Genomic DNA, 20906 nt, shown 5'->3' with positions numbered 1-20906 from the left:
ATCACATTCCTGGTCAATCTGTTAACAGTCTGTTACATCTGAACACACAAATTATTTACTCGAAATAAGAGCTACTTCACCCATTTACCTTTATTTCCTGTGGAGAGAACATCTCTCATCAATACGTAACTGATTCAGTAATATTTATTATTACATGGCACTGGATTCGAACCCTGGTCTGTGTGTGGCAAAATGTACTTCAGACAGAGCATTTAACAAATTGAGCTACTGAGCTACTGCTAGCTACTGATTGACTGATATATTCCTAGAGTTCATCTGGAAACAACATATGACCTGGTAATAGTACTACACTTCTATACTAGACTGCATTGACAGTTGAACACACATGCATGAGATTCATGCATGACAGAGATGCTAGGCAAACTATACATGACTACATGGAATGCAGGTGTACATAATATACTGTTAGTGAGTGGAAATATCTGTGAAGTCTGCAAACCATATCAGATAATTGGGCTGGCTACCTCACCCATATACAGTTGCAGATAGTATATTTGCAGTCTAGAGCTATTACACTGTCATACTTGCCTGCAGCACCGTACCTCAGAGTCTGAGTGCATATAGCAGAAATGCAATGGTTAACACAAGACAATCCTGATATAAACAATATACCTTGGATTTTAATGCTATTACTTCAGATGTTATTGCAGAACAGGTGCCATAATGCATTTCTTGTAATACAGCTCTGAATCTACAGTTACTGCATAACACTCTGTTTTAGATATACCTTGAGGCACATAGTGGTATTCTTTTGTGTTTTTATTTCAGAGCAGTTGTCATAATCTATTTCATGCAAAACAGCCCTAATTACACAGATATTACACAACGTAGCTTTATTAGGGGTACCTTCATGCAGTTACTGTTATAGTTTCAAGTCTTTTTTGTACTTCAGTTGATGTAATGCAGGTGTTGCAATACATCTGTAATTCAATAATTATTGCAGTAGAAGCTTTACTTCATTTACATTATCAGGGTTAATGCTTTAGTCTTCCCTGTTTATTGCACTATAGTTGGCAGTAGTCACTTATTGCAGTACAGGCCTACATCCACATTCATTGCAATACACAAATATTTAATGTGTGCACCTATTGGAGTTAATGCTTTACTCTTTCTTGCTTATTTGACTATAGATTGCAAATTAATATGTACTGTCCACACTCATGGCGCAACCTGGGCAAGCACCCAGCATGCACCTCTAGGTTGCAAGCTCTCTCTTCTGTAGCTGTAAGAATGCACACCATTATGCATACCTGTTTATCAAACGTACAGATTAGGTACTGGTCAAACAATGCTAACAGTACTTACAAACTTGTGGGGCATTCCCATACTGAGCTTCCTGGACCCAGGTGTCCAGAAGATCCCCCTTCTGCTGATTCAGGTCATCATAGTGGTGACAGATCTGCTCACCTGTGCAGAGGATACCTGTACCACTGGTGAGATCATGTGCCAGCCGGTCTCAGGCCTCCACCTTGCACTCTGAGCTCTGGAACTGCCTCTGCAGCAGCTGTTCTTCATGGTCTTTCACCAGGAGTCCAACTATACCCTGGACTCCAGAATGCCATACCACTATGCCAGGAAGCACGCACCTTCTCCAATGCCTGTCATAGCTTCTGCACAGTTCAAACTCTAACTGATTATGTTGTATTCCCACCTATTGAGTTTAATATAGCCTGTTTTCCCACCCTTACATGCCATTGGGCAATTTTTAAAAATGCGGTGCATCACTTGGCCCCATGCAAACCAGTGCAGCTGAGCTGAGCAGTGCTTAAACTGCCAATATTTAGTAGTGCTTAGCAGTGTGGAAACCAGCTAAGCATAGCCAAGTAATGCCAAGCAGTGCATAAGCAGAGATTGTTTAAGCAGTGCTTAACAGGTTTGAGCAGGTCCTAGCAGAGCTTAGCTGAGTGCAGCAGATCAGAATTGAAAAATAATCATTATAATTTGTCTTTGGAAAATAAATGCTTAATGTCTCTTCTATGTATTCAAACCCTACACCTACTGCAACTCTAACCACTTGACTACATGGACATGTGGAATGTTGCTATACTTTTACGTATACCTCTGAGCTTTAAGCACTGCTAAGCACCACACCACACAAACCTGCTAAGCTATGCTTAAACTTGACCTTTGCATCACAAATTAAATGCATCCAGTTGCTATTTTTAGATGTCTGGCACATGTCACTTGCTTTGCTCCATGCTGCACTGTGCAAACTTAAAAAAATTAAATACATTGATATAATGCACTTGGACAGTGCAGGGTGTGTGTTACTCATCTGCGGACACAGTTAGTCACACACTCCCTACACTGATTCAATAACTGTGTTCTACAGCTCTCCCTAAGCAATACACCATCATTAATATGCATGGTGCGCTACTGAGGGGGAACCCCATACAGGGACACAGTAAGTTCTGTGTAGGCTCTACACTATGCCTACACAGATTTTATTAAATCTAGGGGTGTAACTTTTCTGCTGTACTAGCCATGCTCATCCAGAGAAAACCAGTTCTCAGCATGCTAAAATGTTCTTTCATTGATAGGATAGTTAGTAACATTTTCTGCTGTTAGCCATTTCCATTTAGCTTGAATATCTGTGTACGTTCAACTGTTTAGGATACTTAAACAAGCCTCAATTGTTAATGCCATTTGTTACAAACACATTCAGAAGTATAATATTTTTTTGTGTTCCACACAAGCAAGTTCTGTTAAGCCATTGCATCACATGCTATTTCTAAAAAAATCACACTGCTATTATGATTACCAGACCTCTTTTAATGTGAAGGAAAAAAAGTTTATATATATATATTTTTTTTTCTGTCATATACATCTTATTGCTATGAGGGAAACTAGTTTATATAATTCTATCAACAAGCCTAGCAGACGATGACACAGAGGGATCTGGAAGGCATGGTGCAGGGCACTTTTCATGGTAAACTAAACTGGCCACTTTACGTTTTGCATATGAAATGGAATTTTTAAATAGACTCATTAAGTGTATCATTAGCAAAGTGATGGGGCAAATTGGACATTCAGTGTGGCATGACTTTTGACCATTTTGTGAGAATGGTTATTAGGAAATCCTTTTATTATCCCAGCAAATTGCCAAAGGAATACCATCAACATTTTATGAGGTAATCACTCCGTTATACTCATCACTGATCAGGCCAGTTATCGAGTACAATGCCCTCTTTGGGAGGTATCTCACTAAACATATGAAATAATTAGAAAGACACCCCCCCCACCGGGTCAAAGCAAATCACTGACATGTAGGTGGTAGTTACCCTACTACTGCTATATCTTAGAGTATGCGAAGCAGAGGTCTGTGAAATCTGACTTAGTACTAAAAGTATACAGCAATTTTAATGAGTATTTTATGTGCTTGCTTACTTAGTGTACTGTTTCAAAGCTACTCTGATATTTGTAAAATGTTGTAGTGCAAATAATGATAAGGAAAAAATAAAGGAGTGGCCACTGCGTTCCAACCAGGGGTGGACTGGGGCAAGAATTAGACTCTGGCACTATCAAAACCACCATCCCATTTTCACTAACCTTCTACTATCTGGTTGACCCTGCCGACCTACAGGCCCAGGATGCCAGAAAGATAATTTATATAGGAAACTGCCAAAAGATTTAACAAGTATCTGGTTACCCCTGCCAGGAAATATTTAAATACAAAAATTATCTGGTTGACCCTTCCAGAAAAAATAAATAAATACAGAAAGTATCTGGTTGACCCTGCCAGGAAAACAACTGTAAAAAGTTTCTGATTGGCCATGCCAGGAAAAAAAATGCAAAAGGTATCTGGTTGAACATGCCAGGAAAAGAATGCAGAAATTATCTAGTTGGCCCTGCCAGGAAAATAAAAACAGAGAACTTACCTTAAAGTTTAAACACTAATCCATTCCAATCACTGATTTTCTCTTGTTTGGTCACTCATTGCTCATGTCTCCACTTTCTCACTCTCTCCCTCACAACTAAAGCACGGGAAGAGAACACAAGAGTAAAAGGACTAATCAGCAGGCACATCACGCACACAGTCAAATTACATGACAGGCTGCTGACTTCACAGTCCAGTCGGCATCCTATTTCCTAGGGTTAAAATTTCTGGGCATTTTCATTTATGCCTGCAGTCTTCCCAATCCAGACTCTTTTTAAAGGTTCCCTATTACGTGATCGAAACCTTAGGTTATTGAACACCTAAAGGTCGATCACTAAATGTCGAAGTCTGAAAATTGCGAATGGCCATTTCCACACAGGGAAATGAGTCATTTGGCTGTTACATGGATTTTGTTCTTTCTCCGCTATAGACCTATCTCGGAATTGGTATAGTTAGTTAAGGGGAGGGCAGGAACAGCCCCCCCCCATGTGGATGTAGGGGGAAATCCCCCCACTTCATTTTTGTTTAAAACTTGAATGTTTTTGATGTTAAGGGTTCGATATTTTGTGATCGACCTTTAGGTATTCAATAATTTAAGGTTTTGATCACGTAATACAGACCCATTTTTAAAACAGTCTTGAGATAAAAAAGATTTTTTTATGAATACAATTTCGAAGAGCACCGGCCCACCAGCCTCTTTTGCCACCAGCCCTTCTGGCATTCGCCAGAACTGTCAGATGCCCAGTTCACCCCTGGTTCCAACATCAGCAGAAATGTTTCCAAGGCAGAAGTTATACTGATTGGCAAGGAACTAAATAGCGACTGCAGGCTCTGACTTTCAGCTGGTGGGGGATGTCTGCTGTAGGACTTTGATATATAGGAGGAGAGGATAGCAGGAGGCATTAACCATAAACAGGTAAAGAAGGGATGAGATAATGACCATTCATATAATTTATATGGGTGATGAAGAATAGAGGCACTTAACCTTTTTAGTTATTAGATATTCCACACCTCAATGTGCAAAAAAAAATAAAAGTATACATCCCATTTCTTTAGTCTCTGGTTAAGTCTTATCAAAGAGTGATGTAATGGGAGGCACACCTTTATGCAGATGTGAGGTTTGACATATCTAGTAATCAATATTATTATTATTTTGCAAAGTGTCTACATTGTTTGTGGGGGAAAGTCTTTGTTAAATGCCCTCTATGCTTTACTTTAAGATCCAGACTAATGTGGCAGTGTTGTGGAATGACTCACCCAAAAAAGGAATTGTAGCACTAACTTGTGTAGCATGTCACATTAATATACAAAAAGGTGTTTCACACAGAGAGTGGCATGGTGTGAAGGAATCAGACTGAGAAGTAATACTTTACCTCCAGAAATACAGCTGACAGAAGTTTCACTATACACGTAAATCTATTTATATCATTAGTATTGCACATTGTATACTGAAAACTGTAGCATTAAAAAAAAACAATGTGCATTTAGTATCAGCAAAGACTGTGAATAATTTCCAGGAATGCTGTGCATTCCTTGACACATGACCTTTTATTTATTTATATGGCCATCATTGGCCAGCAAACAGGTGCAACGTCAGAGATTACGTTTGCGTGGTACAAGATGTATCGTGAGAATCATGTGGCACAAGCACCAATTGGAGCTGTTGTAACAGGAAAACATAAAGAGGCTGGGGGGAAACAGCCAGTAGCACTTCCCAAAGGGCAGACTGATGATATGAAGAATGAGGGATGAAGGGAAGCATTTTATTAGGTGGGATAAGACTCCATTGTTTTAAGAAAGCTGAGCAGGAAGAGACAGGCAGTAAGAAAGAGTAGATGTGGTAAAGAGAAAAGCATGGAACGGAAGCCAACAGGGGTATACATGGAAGTGTTTACACATGACATGGCACCTGGAATGAATCATAAGGGATATGACTATATAAAGCGTAGGCACATGTGTTAGGGAGGGGAAGGAAAACATACCAAGGATTGTGAGAACAGTAAATGTGGGGTATTATGAATGATCATCTATGCATAAGGGAATACAAACATATAAAAATAGCCATGTAATAAGGCAGTTACATATGTAGCACAATCTGTACATCTGTGATGTAAATAATACAATAGATGTACACAGCAAATGTTGATTGTGCCTCATTTATATGTACATAATGTCAGTTTGCTTGGAACAAAATGTACTATTTCCTGTACACAGAGATGTCAAAAGATCTGCATTTTATTTGTCCTACATTGTATATCTTAAACAGATCTGTAATATTGCACAAATTAGACAGATGAACAGTAGTGGTATCATTGACTGCGACCCAGTTTAATGAAACAAAAAATGTCAAAAACATGGTCCCCAGGATGTCATACCTACATCTGATGTTAAAAGGCCCTGGCATCTTCACTAAGAGCTTGTCTCTATTAAATAATCTGAATTTTTGAGTGATTTTCACAATACCCTGTAACAACCATTGAATCATTAGTGAAGCACCTCTTAATGGAGACACAAAGGACAAATATAAAACATGTCTATGGAACATGCTGTCAGAAATAGCGATGGAACTGTAAGCAAAACGCATACAGAGTATACCTGACTGACTTGCCAGATGCAACAGTTACCTTTTGTGGATCATGTAATGTTTCCTAAATTGCCATCCGTCTGCAAACCAGAAGGAATTGTAAAGTAAATTACACAACATCAGACATAGTACAGCGACATGAATACATGCCTGCATATATGACTGACTATTCCAGAGGCATGCTAACATTGCTCTCACAGTGACTACAGTCCCTGTTAAAAATATTTAATTACATATAATTACTATTGTCCTTAAACTGAGCAACATGCACAGAACACTATCAGAAAAATTCATAGAAACCCACTGAAAACTGTCATGAGCCTAATAAATGTAATGGCAGTTTCTTTTTTGATACTTTTTTTTTTTCTTGCTTCCTGGCCAGCAGACCATTAGTTACTCCTTCTACCTCTGCTCAGTCTTCAGGCTTCCAAAGTCAAAGTTCCCTGGATATAATCCAGTATTCAGGGCATGAGAGGAGACTGAGCAGACAGCTGTCCCAAGTGTCACCTCCACAATGCCAACAAGTAACATAATAAGGAGAAAGCAGTACTGCAGACAGCATTTCACTGTGGGCAGTTTGGCAGTTCCTCATCATTTAATTATATGGGTTTAAGTGTCCAACACTCATAGAAGTCAGTTTAAAGAGCACCAGCAGAAAACTGCTACTCAACAGCAATATGCTACTGCAGTATGTATTGGGACATATGTGTCACACCATGGCCATTTATCTGTATTATGGGCAACATGAATCAAGCTGTTCGTAAGGGGGGAAATAACCATGGCACATTCCATACAAAGTAAGTGGCACATACACATATCCAAAGAGTACTGTGCTGAACATTTGTGTGCCACCCAAATATGTAAACATTTGTGCCTATAAACATTTATGTTCACTGTTGACATAAAACTATCTTCACTCACTCACAGCTTTTGATTCACCCCATTCATGCAACCCAAACCCTACAGTGTCTTCCAATTACCCAGATCATCTGGAGCCATACATGCCCAGCTCCATTCACACTACCTTCATATCTATCAATGAGGGCACATTGAACTGATACTCAATTCTAAGTGTGTATAAATGTCTATTTAATACCACACACAGACACTGATCGTAATAGGCCAGGGAATGTGTATGTACATATATATGCCAAAACACATGAATGTATAGGTCTGCAATATAACAACAAATGCTACATATATAAAACAACATTGTTAGATCTACAGATAGGGCTACAGTTGCTTATTTAATGAACCCTGTTGATGGCACATCTGAGATCCAGGGGAACACCTACATATATGCCAGGACCAGCATGATTCTAATACCATGAGCATTTAGGGTTCAAAATCATATTCAACATACTCATTTGTAACATTCGATAACTCTAAATCCCACAATTATAATTGCAGACTGTGGCACCGCATGGGTTATCCTCCCTCTACTCAGTTGCCATTTAACTGCCTTCCTTCGATTTTCCTGTATAATAAATAAGATTTTAATTTTAAAACACAGAATTAGACTATTAAACTGAAAAGCCACATAGTGAAAGCTAAAACTGGTTTATTAAACAAAATGTAACCATACACAAACAAGGTACTAAGAGCTTTCACCCTTCAAAATCTAGGGCATCATCAGAGTACTAAATGCGTAATTACATATCCACCCCTTATATATGTGATTACTAATTAGTTTCGATTTTAATTTGCAGTTCTCTGCAGCCTCCTTGTGACCATTTTGTACTCATAACACTTATTTTCTCCTCACAAAACAAAACATAATTAAATCATCAAGGATGCTGGTATTTAATATTCACAGCCAGCTCAAGTTCCAAACCCTAAACATATTTTAACCAAAGCTATCTGGTGCTTCAGATCATTATTAATTTATCTATCTATCTATCTATCTATCTATCTATCTATCTATCTATCTATCTATCTAATATATCTATCTATCTATCTATCTATCTATCTATCTATCTATCTATCTATCTATCTATCTATCTATCTATCTATCTATCTATCTATCTATCTATTTAGTTAGTTAGTTAGTTAGTTAGTTAGTTAGTTAGTTAGTTAGTTAGTTAGTTAGTTAGTTAGTTAGTTAGTTAGTTGACATTTGTTGCCGGAGTTAGTCTGACTGGGCAGATGCCCTTTTTTCAGCGGAGGCCCGAAGAGAAAAGCTCCAATAGATACATAGATGATATCACAGTATAACAGTAATCACATGCAAACTAAATTGTATTACATATACACAACACAATTACTAAAAGATATATTGCATGAAATAGATTCAATATAAAATGTAACATCACTTCAGGGCTAGAGAGTATTGAGTATAGCCAATTATTTGGACAAAGAGAAGGATTAAAATAGTGTTAGTGGAAGTGTCCCTAGTGTCAAATAAATAAATAAATAAATAAATGTCAAAGCTCAAATTTGTTCTAAAATGAGGAAACTATACCCCCAAACTCGGGATCTGCAATGGAAAACACTGTCTTAAGTAACCCTAATACACATTGTTGCATATCTTTCTCTGTATATCTCAGACGTAGTCACCATAACAGGAGCATGAGTTAAATCATAGATTAAAGATGAGGAAATACTATCACCAGGCTATGAGATAATCTGTACTGACCATACCTTCAAAAGTACTGGAGAGTTAGCCTTTATCTAGTCATAAAACTTTATTCTTATAATAAATCCCATTCAAATCCCTCAAATTATTAAAGTCAGAAATAAAACCAAGTTCAATCAGAGCATGACATGAAAGCATACTAACTGGGAACTATTAAAAACCTTCCCATTAGCTGAAGCTGTAAATCAGTTTAAAAATGTTTTCTTACTGCACTAGACCCTCTAGCCCCTCCACATAAGAAAAGAGTCAAATCTACATCAGCAACAAGGCTCACACCAGAAATAAAAGGGATGACGAAATACAGATATAAGGCATATTACATATACGGACATGGGCTTTTTTTTTTTTTTTTTTTTTTTTTGCTTATCACTCCTGTTCCTTCATATCTGACTAGTGCAACATTGTATCAAAGTTAATGCTGCTAAGTGCAGGGGCTGCGTATTTTAACAGTGTAAGGGAATAGCTGGGTTCTCTTATTGATTAACTAATTTTTTGACTGGGAAAACTCTCTACACAAACTGTCCCTTTACAGGAGGGACCCAAGGGCACCTTCTGATTAACAGACTTGCTCAGAGTCACATAGTCGGCAAATTAAAGTAAAATGAATCATATCCTGTACCATGGGTACAGGAAATAGCTCATTAACAGCTTCATTTACACTCTTAACTTTTGGAGTGGTGTGCGGTTTGGTTTGCTGGACACTGGAAAAGAGTGAGGTAGGGGAATTTGTCCTTTTTTTTCTCCACTGCAGTGCAATCTCTGAACTTCTTTATTTCAAGTACTTGGGGTAAGGGGTGCAGGAGGGATTGCCACCCCCCACACACACACACACAAAAATGCTGATGTATCTATTTTTATGGGGTTGGTAGATTTGATGGGATCAGTTGTTCATTATTTTGTGTTAGATGATTTCATGTTCACTGTGACTGGACATTGATGAACTGATATAGATTTCAGACATATTATATAGTCTGCATGTATCTCAAGACCACATGTATGATGCACATCTGCTGCTGTGTGTAATCAGCATGTGAATGCTCCACTACTGCTGTCTGTGTGTAATCAGCATGAGAATGCTCCACTACTGCTGTCTGTGTGTAATCAGCATGAGAATGCTCCACTACTGCTGTCTGTGTGTAATCAGAATGAAATGCCCCACTACTGCTGCTGTGTGTAATCAGCATGTGAATGCTCCACTACTGCTGCTGTGTGTAATCAGCATGTGAATGCTCCACTACTGCTGTCTGTGTGTAATCAGCATGCGAATGCTCCACTACTGCTGCTATGTGTAATCAGCATGCGAATGCTCCACTACTGCTGTCTGTGTGTAATCAGAATGAAATGCCCCACTACTGCTGCTGTGTGTAATCAGCATGTGAATGCTCCACTACTGCTGCTGTGTGTAATCAGCATGTGAATGCTCCACTACTGCTGTCTGTGTGTAAAGAATCTAGATATGCATGTCTTATCTGTGTAGCCTCTCAGGTACAGGAATTCTATAATATGGAACTGTGCTATTGAGCAACCATTACAATATTCTAAAGTGCACAGATATCCCTAACCCAGTTCAAGTGTAACTTGGACACTTGGATGGGGACCAGGAAATTCATCCCACCTTCGCAGCTATGTCTGTAATGGACACAAACAACCTGCAAAGGGTTCATTTCTCAGGTCCCTGCGTATAAATATTTCATCTCCCAATCCCCTGCTTACACTTATCAAGGGAAGCAGAGCTTGTCAGAGATTTAGGCATGGTTAGGCTTAAAAAAGGTCCTTGTTTTTTTAGCCTAGTACACACCTATCAACCTATAAATCTATACAAATGATGCATATATTAAAACTTCTGTAATGTGAAGCTTTTCATCATGAGTCTCTGCTGATAAGGGTCTTTGATCAGTCAGACTTTCATGTAAATAAAAGCAGATTAAGCAAATAAGTAAATATTTCACATTTATTAATCATATGCACATAGATACATATGTATGCATGCTGTTCAAATTTACTGAACACATCTGCAGGATTATCTAAAATCCGAAGTGACATATACAAGCAGATGTGCTTTTGTAGCTTCTGATCTAAATGCCCCAATATAGATTGGGAGATGCTGTGGTGCTACAACATACTTTTCACAAACAGTTGTAGAAAGCAGCTTGATAAACAGTTATAAACAGACACAAAAAGAAGCCACCTGAGGGAATAATACAGCTGATGTTTGTATAAGATCTGAGCACACAATTAGAATCTACTCAGTGGACCCCAGACTAAAGACTTCTGATCACTTTAGTATTATTTTGGTTATTAGCATGTTGTCTAAGAACTGTAAAAATTTATTTTATTATTGATCAGTACATAAACATTTAACAAGAAAAGCTGTTAAAATCAACCACCATAGTGGACAAACAGATTGAAAATATTAGTAAAGATTAGTAAAAAAAGAAAAAATATATTTGGGTAGTTTTTAAAAGATTCCTCACTAAACAAAGGAAGGAAATACAAAAGTAAAATCAACACTTAGGAGGGAAAAAAGTTGGCATGCTATATGAAAGATAAGAAAAACATTTGATCATTTTAGATCATTTCATGCATATTTATTTATTTATTGATATTCGATTAGTGGGAAAGTCTGACTGGGAAGAAGCCCATTTTCAGCAGAGGCCTGTGGAGAAAAGCTCCAAAGCATTACAAAACATCTCAAGAACAATCATTTATAATCTTTAAAAATAATGCAAAAAACAACTACAATTTAAGTAATTAAACCAAATTAGACATTATATGAAAACACTGGTTAAGCATAGATACAAGTTATATGACAATGATTTAATATTTAGAGAAATTTTAGCCAATTTAAACAGAAATTTAAAGGAAGTTAGTATAATAAATACAGGAGTTGCAATATAAATGAGAGAAAAGCAGCCTTATGGTATATTTAGATAGTAAGGCAGAGAAGAGAATTTGATAAAAGTAAGGATGTGAGTGAAGAAGAGAGAGCAAAAAGATGTGAAGTATGAGTAGGTATTAGTTCACATTTAGAAATATCATTTATCCTGTTGCTGAGCAAGAACGGAGACGGCTTTAGGATAGAAAGTTTTCCAGAATGGTTTTGAAGAGTAGGTGGGAGGGTACTGGCCTGATGGATACAGGTAAAGAGTTCCAGGCCTCAGCAACATGGCACAAGTACAGACAATGCCCAGCAAATTGGATAACTTTGCAGAAAGACAGGAATTTTTGGTCATTGGATGATAATGACTGATTGGAAAGATAGTTGCATAAAATGTTATTTAGTGCTGAGCAAGCAGATGGATGTTGAATAATTTTATAGCTGGTAAGAATCTGTGTATATGTTAGCTGATGAAGTAGTTCTAACCAGTTCCAGCTTTTTAGTGTTCTACAGTGGTGGGTTGTGAAATGGAAATTTGCTGAAAATTTAGCAACTTGGTTATAGCATTGTTCAAAGTTTTGATTTTGTGTTGACTGAAGGTTATTAATGATGGGAGTGCTATAAAATGCGGGTAGGAGATAAGCAGTGGCAAGTGTAGCTTTAGTTGCATTGGTGACAAGATTTTTGGCTCTGTAAAGCATCCCTAGTTTTTGATGATTTTTTCATATGCAGCTTTATATAAGCAGGTCAAATTTAAAATTATCATCCACTATCATCCCTAATAATTTCTTATGAGGACAGGACTTCAAATTTTGTTTTTTCATGAGAGCGGAATTTCTAGAAAAAAAGTAGTATTTTTTTTTTTAAGTTGAGCATGAGTTATGAGTTACAAAGCCATGCTTCAGTGGCTGTTAAAGCTTCCTGAGTACTTTATTGGAGGTGTGCCATATTGTCAGATATGCAGATGAGTGTAGAGTCATGTACATACTGTATTACAGATGCCTGTTGTGTGGATAAGTGAATAGTGTTGGTGACAATATTAAAGAGGAGGGGACTAAGGACACAGCCTTGTAGTACACCAGTGGTGACTGGGAGGTATGGAGAAAGGGTGGAGTGTCATTTTACACACTGGTACCTATTGAATGGGTAGCTTTTGAACCATAGAAAACTGCCCTAAGAGAGACCTAATGTGGACATGTGAAGTAAGTTTGCTGTGGCAAACTGTACTGAAGGCTTTAGAAAAGTCTAATAATAAGGAGGAGACTCGTTTGCCATTATCTCTAGCTTTACTGACAGAATCTAAATAGGTCAGAAGTACAGGGTTAGTACTGTGGGAAGGACAGAAGCCATGTTGTGTGGGTGATAGGAGTGCTTCCTGCCGGAGATAGTTGAGCAACCGTTTTTGAGTACATTTTTAAGTATTTTGGAGAGTGGGGTAAGATTGCAATAGGTCTAAAGTTAGTAATGTCTGTTGAATTTTATCCTTTGTGCAGAGGGATAATATGTGGCTTTTTCCAGAGAGAAGGAATGTGGGATTCCTGGACTGACCTATTTGTAAGGATTGAGACAAGACAGATAATGCTATCGGCTGCTATTTTAAGGTTTTCATTGGAAGGTCATGAGCTGAATGAGAGTATGGTTTGAGTTTGTTTAGGAGTAGTTTTATATAGGATGTGGGCACAGCTTTGAATGTGAAAGTGGATGTGGTGGTATGTTGCTGTTGGGCAGGGTTAGGATTAGATGTTACAGAATCCTTGGTTAGAGATGCTATACTGTCTATAAAATAAGAGAACTGAATTGTGATTTTGAGTGATGAGTTATTGGAAGAGGGTTTACAGTTGAATTTTTGGCCAGGATGCATGATTTCTTTAATGGCTGTCCAGAATTTTTTGGGCTGTGTTTACTATTATTCTGAAAGTTATTATAGTATACTTTTTTGCCTTCATTAATTTGCTTTTTATTATGATTGTGAAGCATTCAGAAGTGTTCAAGATATTGTGGTGTTCTATATTTTTGCCATTCTTTCCATGCTTTTTCTCTATCCTGCATTAACAATCTACTCTTTTTGGATAGCCAAATGGCATTATTTATTTTTAATCTCTTCCTTCTAGAACAGTGATGGTGAACCTATGACACACGTGTCAAAGGTGACACACCATGATGTTTTGGGTGACATACCAGCGTTCACCAACACCCGACTTACCAAAGAAATTGAATGAACAAAAATACAAAATAAATATGTGACCCTGTACTTATCTATTAAAACTCAACAACAAAAAAGTCATTAATTGATGTTAGTCAAATCAAATGCAATGTATTCCATATTTTTGCAGTTCACTGCAAAATTACTATTAAAATTAGGGTAATTTTTTGGTGCACTGTTTAAGCCCAGTTATCAGTGCTCATAATTTGCTCTACTGTAAATCACAGATTTTTCTTTAATTTTTATAATACATAGCAGCACACATGATTGGACTGTATTTTTTAATAAATTAATATGTAAAGAATTGTTTGGCTTTTGTTGGAGGGGGGGGGAGTGACACACCAGCAGAGTCAAGATAGTCATTTTCAGAATTTTTTACAAGACAAGCCCAAAAGGTTTTCCTTCACTGTTCTAGAGGGTGCAAGGCTATTAAGGATATTCAACAAAGATATATTGAATTAATTTACAGCATCATCTAAGGGATATGTTTTTGGAAGTTCCAGTTGAAAGATGATATGGTAATAACAAACATTTATGGGTAAAACTTAGAAATATTGTGTGTTGCTTTATAAACATGCTGTTTAAGTGGCTGTGTGAAATGTCTGGTTGTACAGATTGGGAGACAATCACTGAGACAGTCAGACATTGTACCTGCCGTGGTGTATTTGTAAGAGTCCAATACGAGGATCCAGACTAATAGGGAATTTGAAGTCTTGCTATAATGTGTGGGGCTTTTAATTAGTTATGTAAAACTAATTAAGTTCATGCTAAATGTAGGGGAGTTAGAGGTCATGTCCAACTAAGTGACATTCACATCACCCAGTAATACTTCTTCTTGTGGAATTGTTATGGTCATCCAGCATAGCTGGCCTTAGGCATAGGCCAACTAGGCAGCTGCTTAGGGCACCGGTCTAGCAGGGGCGCTTTCCCAGTATTTATTTGGTGTAGGTAGACCAGGATGAGGGCACCGTGTGTTGTGGTGGGGGAGCTGTGGAGCCCTTTTGCCTAGGGCACCAGTTGACCTAAGGCCACTCCTGTCATCCAGTGTAGGAAATCTTCCAGTATAGCTATATCATCAACAGGAGGGATGTAAAGAACAATAAAACAAATAATTGTCTATAACTGTTTATTTCAGGAAAGTAATAAGATTAACAAAAATGGCAATCAATGGCAAAATAAGCTAGAACTAAACTTTTATTTTTAAGCACTTTTCGTTTGAGGTACTACCCAGACTTCATCAGAAACAATAATACACAATGGAAGCCTTCATTTAAAAATCCCTCTCAACCAAGACATGACCAAAAACAGTCATGTGACCAGCCCCAAAAACTTCAGAATATTTTCAATGTATAATTAAAAATCAACAAATTTCCAAAACTTATTAAAATTCCATTAACATTATTTACACACCATAAATTTCAAAATTAAACAAATAAAAAGTTAAACTAATTAGTCTAACATTCAAGGCTTTTTAATTTCAGCAAACAAGTTATTGAACATAGGTAATTTAGACCAGGGAATCCTTGAGCATTAAGGCATAACTGCCAGATTAATTCAAGCTTCTCTAATTTTAATCCATGGGGCCCACCTCTAGGGTTACAGATCACTTGGTCAATCACCCTAAATTTAAAAAATGTGAAGGTTATCAAAAATATGTTTTGCCAAAGCATTATCTAGCTTATTTTTCATAATGCTATAGAGTTGTTCAAATACCTGCTCCTTCAATTTGCGCTCTGTTTTCCCTATATAAAATGCAGTGTAGCACTGACACTTGGCTAAATAAACTACCATTTTGGAGTTGAAATTAAACTCCCTAGTGGTGCTGTACTGTATATTATTAATACTAAATGTTTTACCTATATCCATATGTTTACAATAATTGCAAGATTCACACTTGAACATTCCTGGAAATCTTACCAAGTGATTCAACCTAACTTCAAAGAAACTTTTTTTTTTAATTTATACATTGAACATTTTCTGAAGTTTTTAGGGACTGGTCACATGACTGTTTTTGGTCATGTGTTAGTTGAGAGAGATTTTTAAAAGGTGGCTTCCATTGTGTATTATTGTTTTTGAAGAAGTCTGGGTAGTACCTCAGATGAAAAGCGCTTAAAAATAAAAGTTTAGTTCTAGCTTATTTCGCTGTTTATTGCCATTTTTGCTTGTTTTACCAGTTTGCTTTGTTTGTCATTTGCTTGGTTCATGGTTTGGTTTTATGGCAATGAAAAATATTGCTAGTATTCCTACTCTATTTACGCAAGATAAACCTGGTGAGGATGATATAGGCAACCTCACAGCACTTATAAGTGCTCTATGTAAACATGTTGAGGACCTGGCTAATAAAATAAATAAGGGTCCTGGTACTTGCTTTGTGACAACCAGACTACCTAATCATGCCCCTCTAGTTCCTATGAATAATGCACCAGCTTGTACCTCTGTGTGTAACTTATCTCAGTATCCAGTAGCTGAAAATCCAGGGAGAGCTCTGAGTTCCAGCTTAAATCAACAATCAGCTTCCATGCAAGGGAATGGAGCTTTATCACAAGGTAATCCTCCTTATATCTCCACTTTTATGCAGCCAGCCCAATGTTTTGAAGTGGGGAATGTTAGGCAACCACCTTATTTAAGTGATTGGCAGGCAGCACCTGTCTGTTTAGACAACAAGTCTAATTGAGCACCTATAACATCAATAATGCAGCCTAATATTATCGATAATTTAAAATCTTTTGATGTTAAATTACTTAAGGTAAAAAATTGCACCTCAAAATAACCCACTTCAAAGAATGTATTCAGTGGGGAATTGTCACTAAGGGCTTAAGAATATGGAAGTGCTCTATGGGATTGATAGCCAATTCTCCCTTTCACAAAACCCTTATAGAGCTTTTTGATAGGCAAGGGCTTGAGCTATTAAATGTTATGATTAACTATTACCAAATAATGGTTAACAATCTGACTTCTGAGCTTACAGAGTTGGATTTATGTATTAAGATGGATTCTGATTTCCAAAGATACCAGTATGACTATGTCAGGATTTATACTAGTATAGATCAACTAATCCTCAAATTCAAAGGTACTAAAACTAAAAAGCTTGAATGTGACAGGGTAGACTACCAGAGGGGGTTGGCCTACCCTCATCCACCCTCATCCCAATCCTGGGGCACCAATCAACAATGGAATAGAACTGCTTATCCAAATAATGGACAGGGCTCCAACCAAGAGTGCACCTCTTTTGCATCTAATGACAATGGCACGCCACCTGAGAATGCAAACGGCGTGAGGCATGGTGACAGAATACAAAATCAACAAAACACTGCCTCCAGTACAATAAACCCCCAATCCTCTAATTCAAATTTACAAGGGGGCAAAATACGTTACATCAATACAAATCAACAGAATGGAATGGACTGTCACAAAAGGAGCAGGAAATGGAGGTAATTTTAGCCTCTAACATCGTATTGAATTCTGAAAGACCTAATAATAGCAATGTGTATGTTGTTACAGCTTGTGTGGATGAAATGCACAACTTTCTTGACTGTAGCATGCCTCCCTGCTCCCCTATGCTGTTTAAGAACTGTAGTCGTAATGTGGTGAATAATTTGGACAACTGTTTGGGTAGCTCTGTTCAGGACATTGAAGCTAATTATGCATCTTCTGAACTTATTAATTTGCATTATAACATTACAGCTAATGTTGACCTTAATTCTGTGGTTATAGTGAATTCAAACTCATGCATTATAGTGCAGAATTTGGATGCTGACTATAATGTTTTTAATTACTCTAAGCTTGTGGTGGCTAAAGGGTTGGTTGACATTCTAGCTAAGGGGTTTACTTTTGTCCCTTCACGAAAGGCTGATATGGCTAGAACACTAGTTGATTTAAAGCTTTTTGTCCATAAAATAAACCTAAATGTTTTATTGGGCCATTCTCTTAGTCTAACCAATCCATATAGGCCATCCAGTATATACAATCCACCTTTGCATCCTATACTCGACTTGTTTGAGAAAGTTTGTGAATTGGACATAAGGTTAACTTTGTCTAAGAAACAAATAATTCAGCATAATAATTTAAACGAATCTCAATGGGTGTTGTTAAATCAGTTATGGGATGTCCCAGTACGCATTATGAAACCAGACAAGGGAGGGGTTCTGGTATTTATGGACTTAGCTGATTATTCTAATAGAATGAAGGCCATCTTAGTATCTCCTAACTATATACCAGTTTCTTTAAACAAGGTTAATATAGCTTACCAAAAAATAAAAGGGTACATTAATTACTTGTTTATAGAGGCAAAAATGAATACTAGCACATTAAACTTCTTAACTATGCCTGCACCTCTGGTACCCACTATGTTTGGGATAGCAAAGGTGCACAAAAACTTGAACAACCCCCCCCCCCCCAAGACCTATAGTTGATGGCAGGAATTCTGTTACATATGCTGCAGCTAAACTGGTTGACAACATCCTCAAAAAATATGTTCTGATGGAAGAACATATATGTAAAAATTTGTGGTCTCTTCTACACAATATTGGTGCCTTAAACTTTGAACAGGAGTTTGATTTTTTAACAATCACTGTTAAAGATCTTTATACATCGATTCCTCACAACACAGGTATTGAATGGGTGGCTATTTTACTGAAAAGGAAAGGGGCCAGAGAAACTGACATTTATTTGGTTACTGAATTATTGGATATTATACTAACAAACAACTTCATCTTTTATGAGGGTGAACATTTTTTACAAAAAAACTGAGTGGCCATGGGTTCGCCCTGTGGTAGTAGTTTTGCAAACCTTGTAATGGCCCAGTGGGAGCATGACTTAATTTTTCAGAATAATATATTTTTTAATAAAATTAATTTTTATACACATTATTTGGATGACATGTTCATCGTCTTTAATGATGTTGAGTCTTTAGCTGATGAATTGATGTCATACTTAAATGCCACAACCTCTTTTTTGGCTTTTACCCACGTCTTTGCTAACACAAGAATTGCTTATTTGGATGTTGCCTTAAGAAAGGATGTTGCTTTGAAGAACCATGTAGTAAGAATATATAGAAAAGATACATATTCAAATAGTTTTCTGCACTTTTCTAGCTCACATTCATATTATCAAAAGCACTCAGTTGTAAAAGAGCAACTCGTAAGAGTGGCCCGTATGACAACTTTAAACTCAGAATTTTTAGAAGAAATGTTACTTATGAGAAATATGTTTTCAAGACGTGTTTACCCCTCATATTTATTAGATACATTAATAGATGAAGTATGTTTTAAAAGAAGTACAGGCCACTATAAACCTATATTGGGTATTAATATGGAATAGAATATAAAAGGTGAATGTCACAATAATGTATTTCTAAACAAGTATTTGTGCTAACACATCTAATACTAATTATAGTATTACTTTTATTACACCATTTTTAACCAACGCTTCCCATTTGAAACAAATTATACTGAAAAATTGTGAATCTTGCAATTATTGTAAGCATATGGATATAGGTAAACATTTAGTATTAATAATATACAGTACAGCACCACTAGGACCTATGTTCAATAACTTGCTTACTGAAATTAAAAAGCCTTGAACATTAGACTAATTATTTTAACTTTTTGTTTAATTTTGAAATTTATGGTGTATAAATAATTTTTAATGGAATTTTAATAAGTTTTGGATATTTGTTGATTTTTAATTATACATTGAAAATTTTCTGAAGTTTTTGGGGACTGGTCACATGATTGTTTTTGGTCATATGTTAGTTGAGAGGGATTTTTAATAGGAGGATTCTATTGTGTATTATTGTTTCTGATGAAGTCTGAGTAGTACCTCAGATGAAAAGCACTTAAAAATAAAAGTTTAGTTCTAGCTTATTTTGCCATTTATTGACATTTTTGTTTGTTTTACCAGTTTGCTTTGTTTGTCATTTGCTAGGTTAAAGTAATAAGATTGTCAGAGGAATATCATTTTGCATAAAACAGTTCAGTCGATGACTATGATAAACTAACAAAGATATTTAACAATGCCTTCTTTGGCACATAATCTGAGATTGATATCTCATGTGTTATATCTATGTAAAGGAATCCCATTTATTCTTTTACCTTTTTCCTCATTTTCAGACCATCTCATTGGCATCTACCTATGTGTTGTTACAAAGTCTTGATAACTTCTTTCTCTACTTGCAAATCTACCTCAAGTTGCTACAAAATCTTAATAACACCTTGTTTCTAGCTGGAACACCACATCATTTGTATCTTGACTCCTGCCTTCCTTAATATCCCTATATTCTGCTGAATGCACCATACCTATATGCATCCTGCCCTGAGAAATAAGTTGATATTGTTCACAATAGTTGGTATTACCTAGTAATCTAACTTTAGCTGTAACCATAAATGTACATATTTTTGTAACAGTACTTCATATGGACTTGATTTTGTTTTGCTTAATGTCATCAATTTCTGTTGAACTGCCATGACAAAGTGCTTTTTACTTCATGTATTGTTTGAGAATTTAGTTGTTACTTTCCAAAAACAAATATGCAACCTCTACCTCCTAATTCAGTTTTTACTTGCAAGCAAATGGTTCAAACCTTTCTCATTTTTACCTTTTTTTTACTTTTCTGCTGGAACTTTTCTCCTTCGGACTCCACTGAAAAGGAGTTACTTGTCACGAGTTTTGACTTGCCCAGCAAACTACTGCAAATAAATAAGCAAATAA

The sequence above is a fragment of the Protopterus annectens genome, chromosome 13.part0 (assembly GCF_019279795.1).
Source record: "Protopterus annectens isolate FY-2018-M chromosome 13.part0, PAN1.0, whole genome shotgun sequence".
NCBI classification, from domain to species: domain Eukaryota; kingdom Metazoa; phylum Chordata; order Ceratodontiformes; family Protopteridae; genus Protopterus; species Protopterus annectens.
This window is presented reverse-complemented; position numbering follows the sequence as displayed.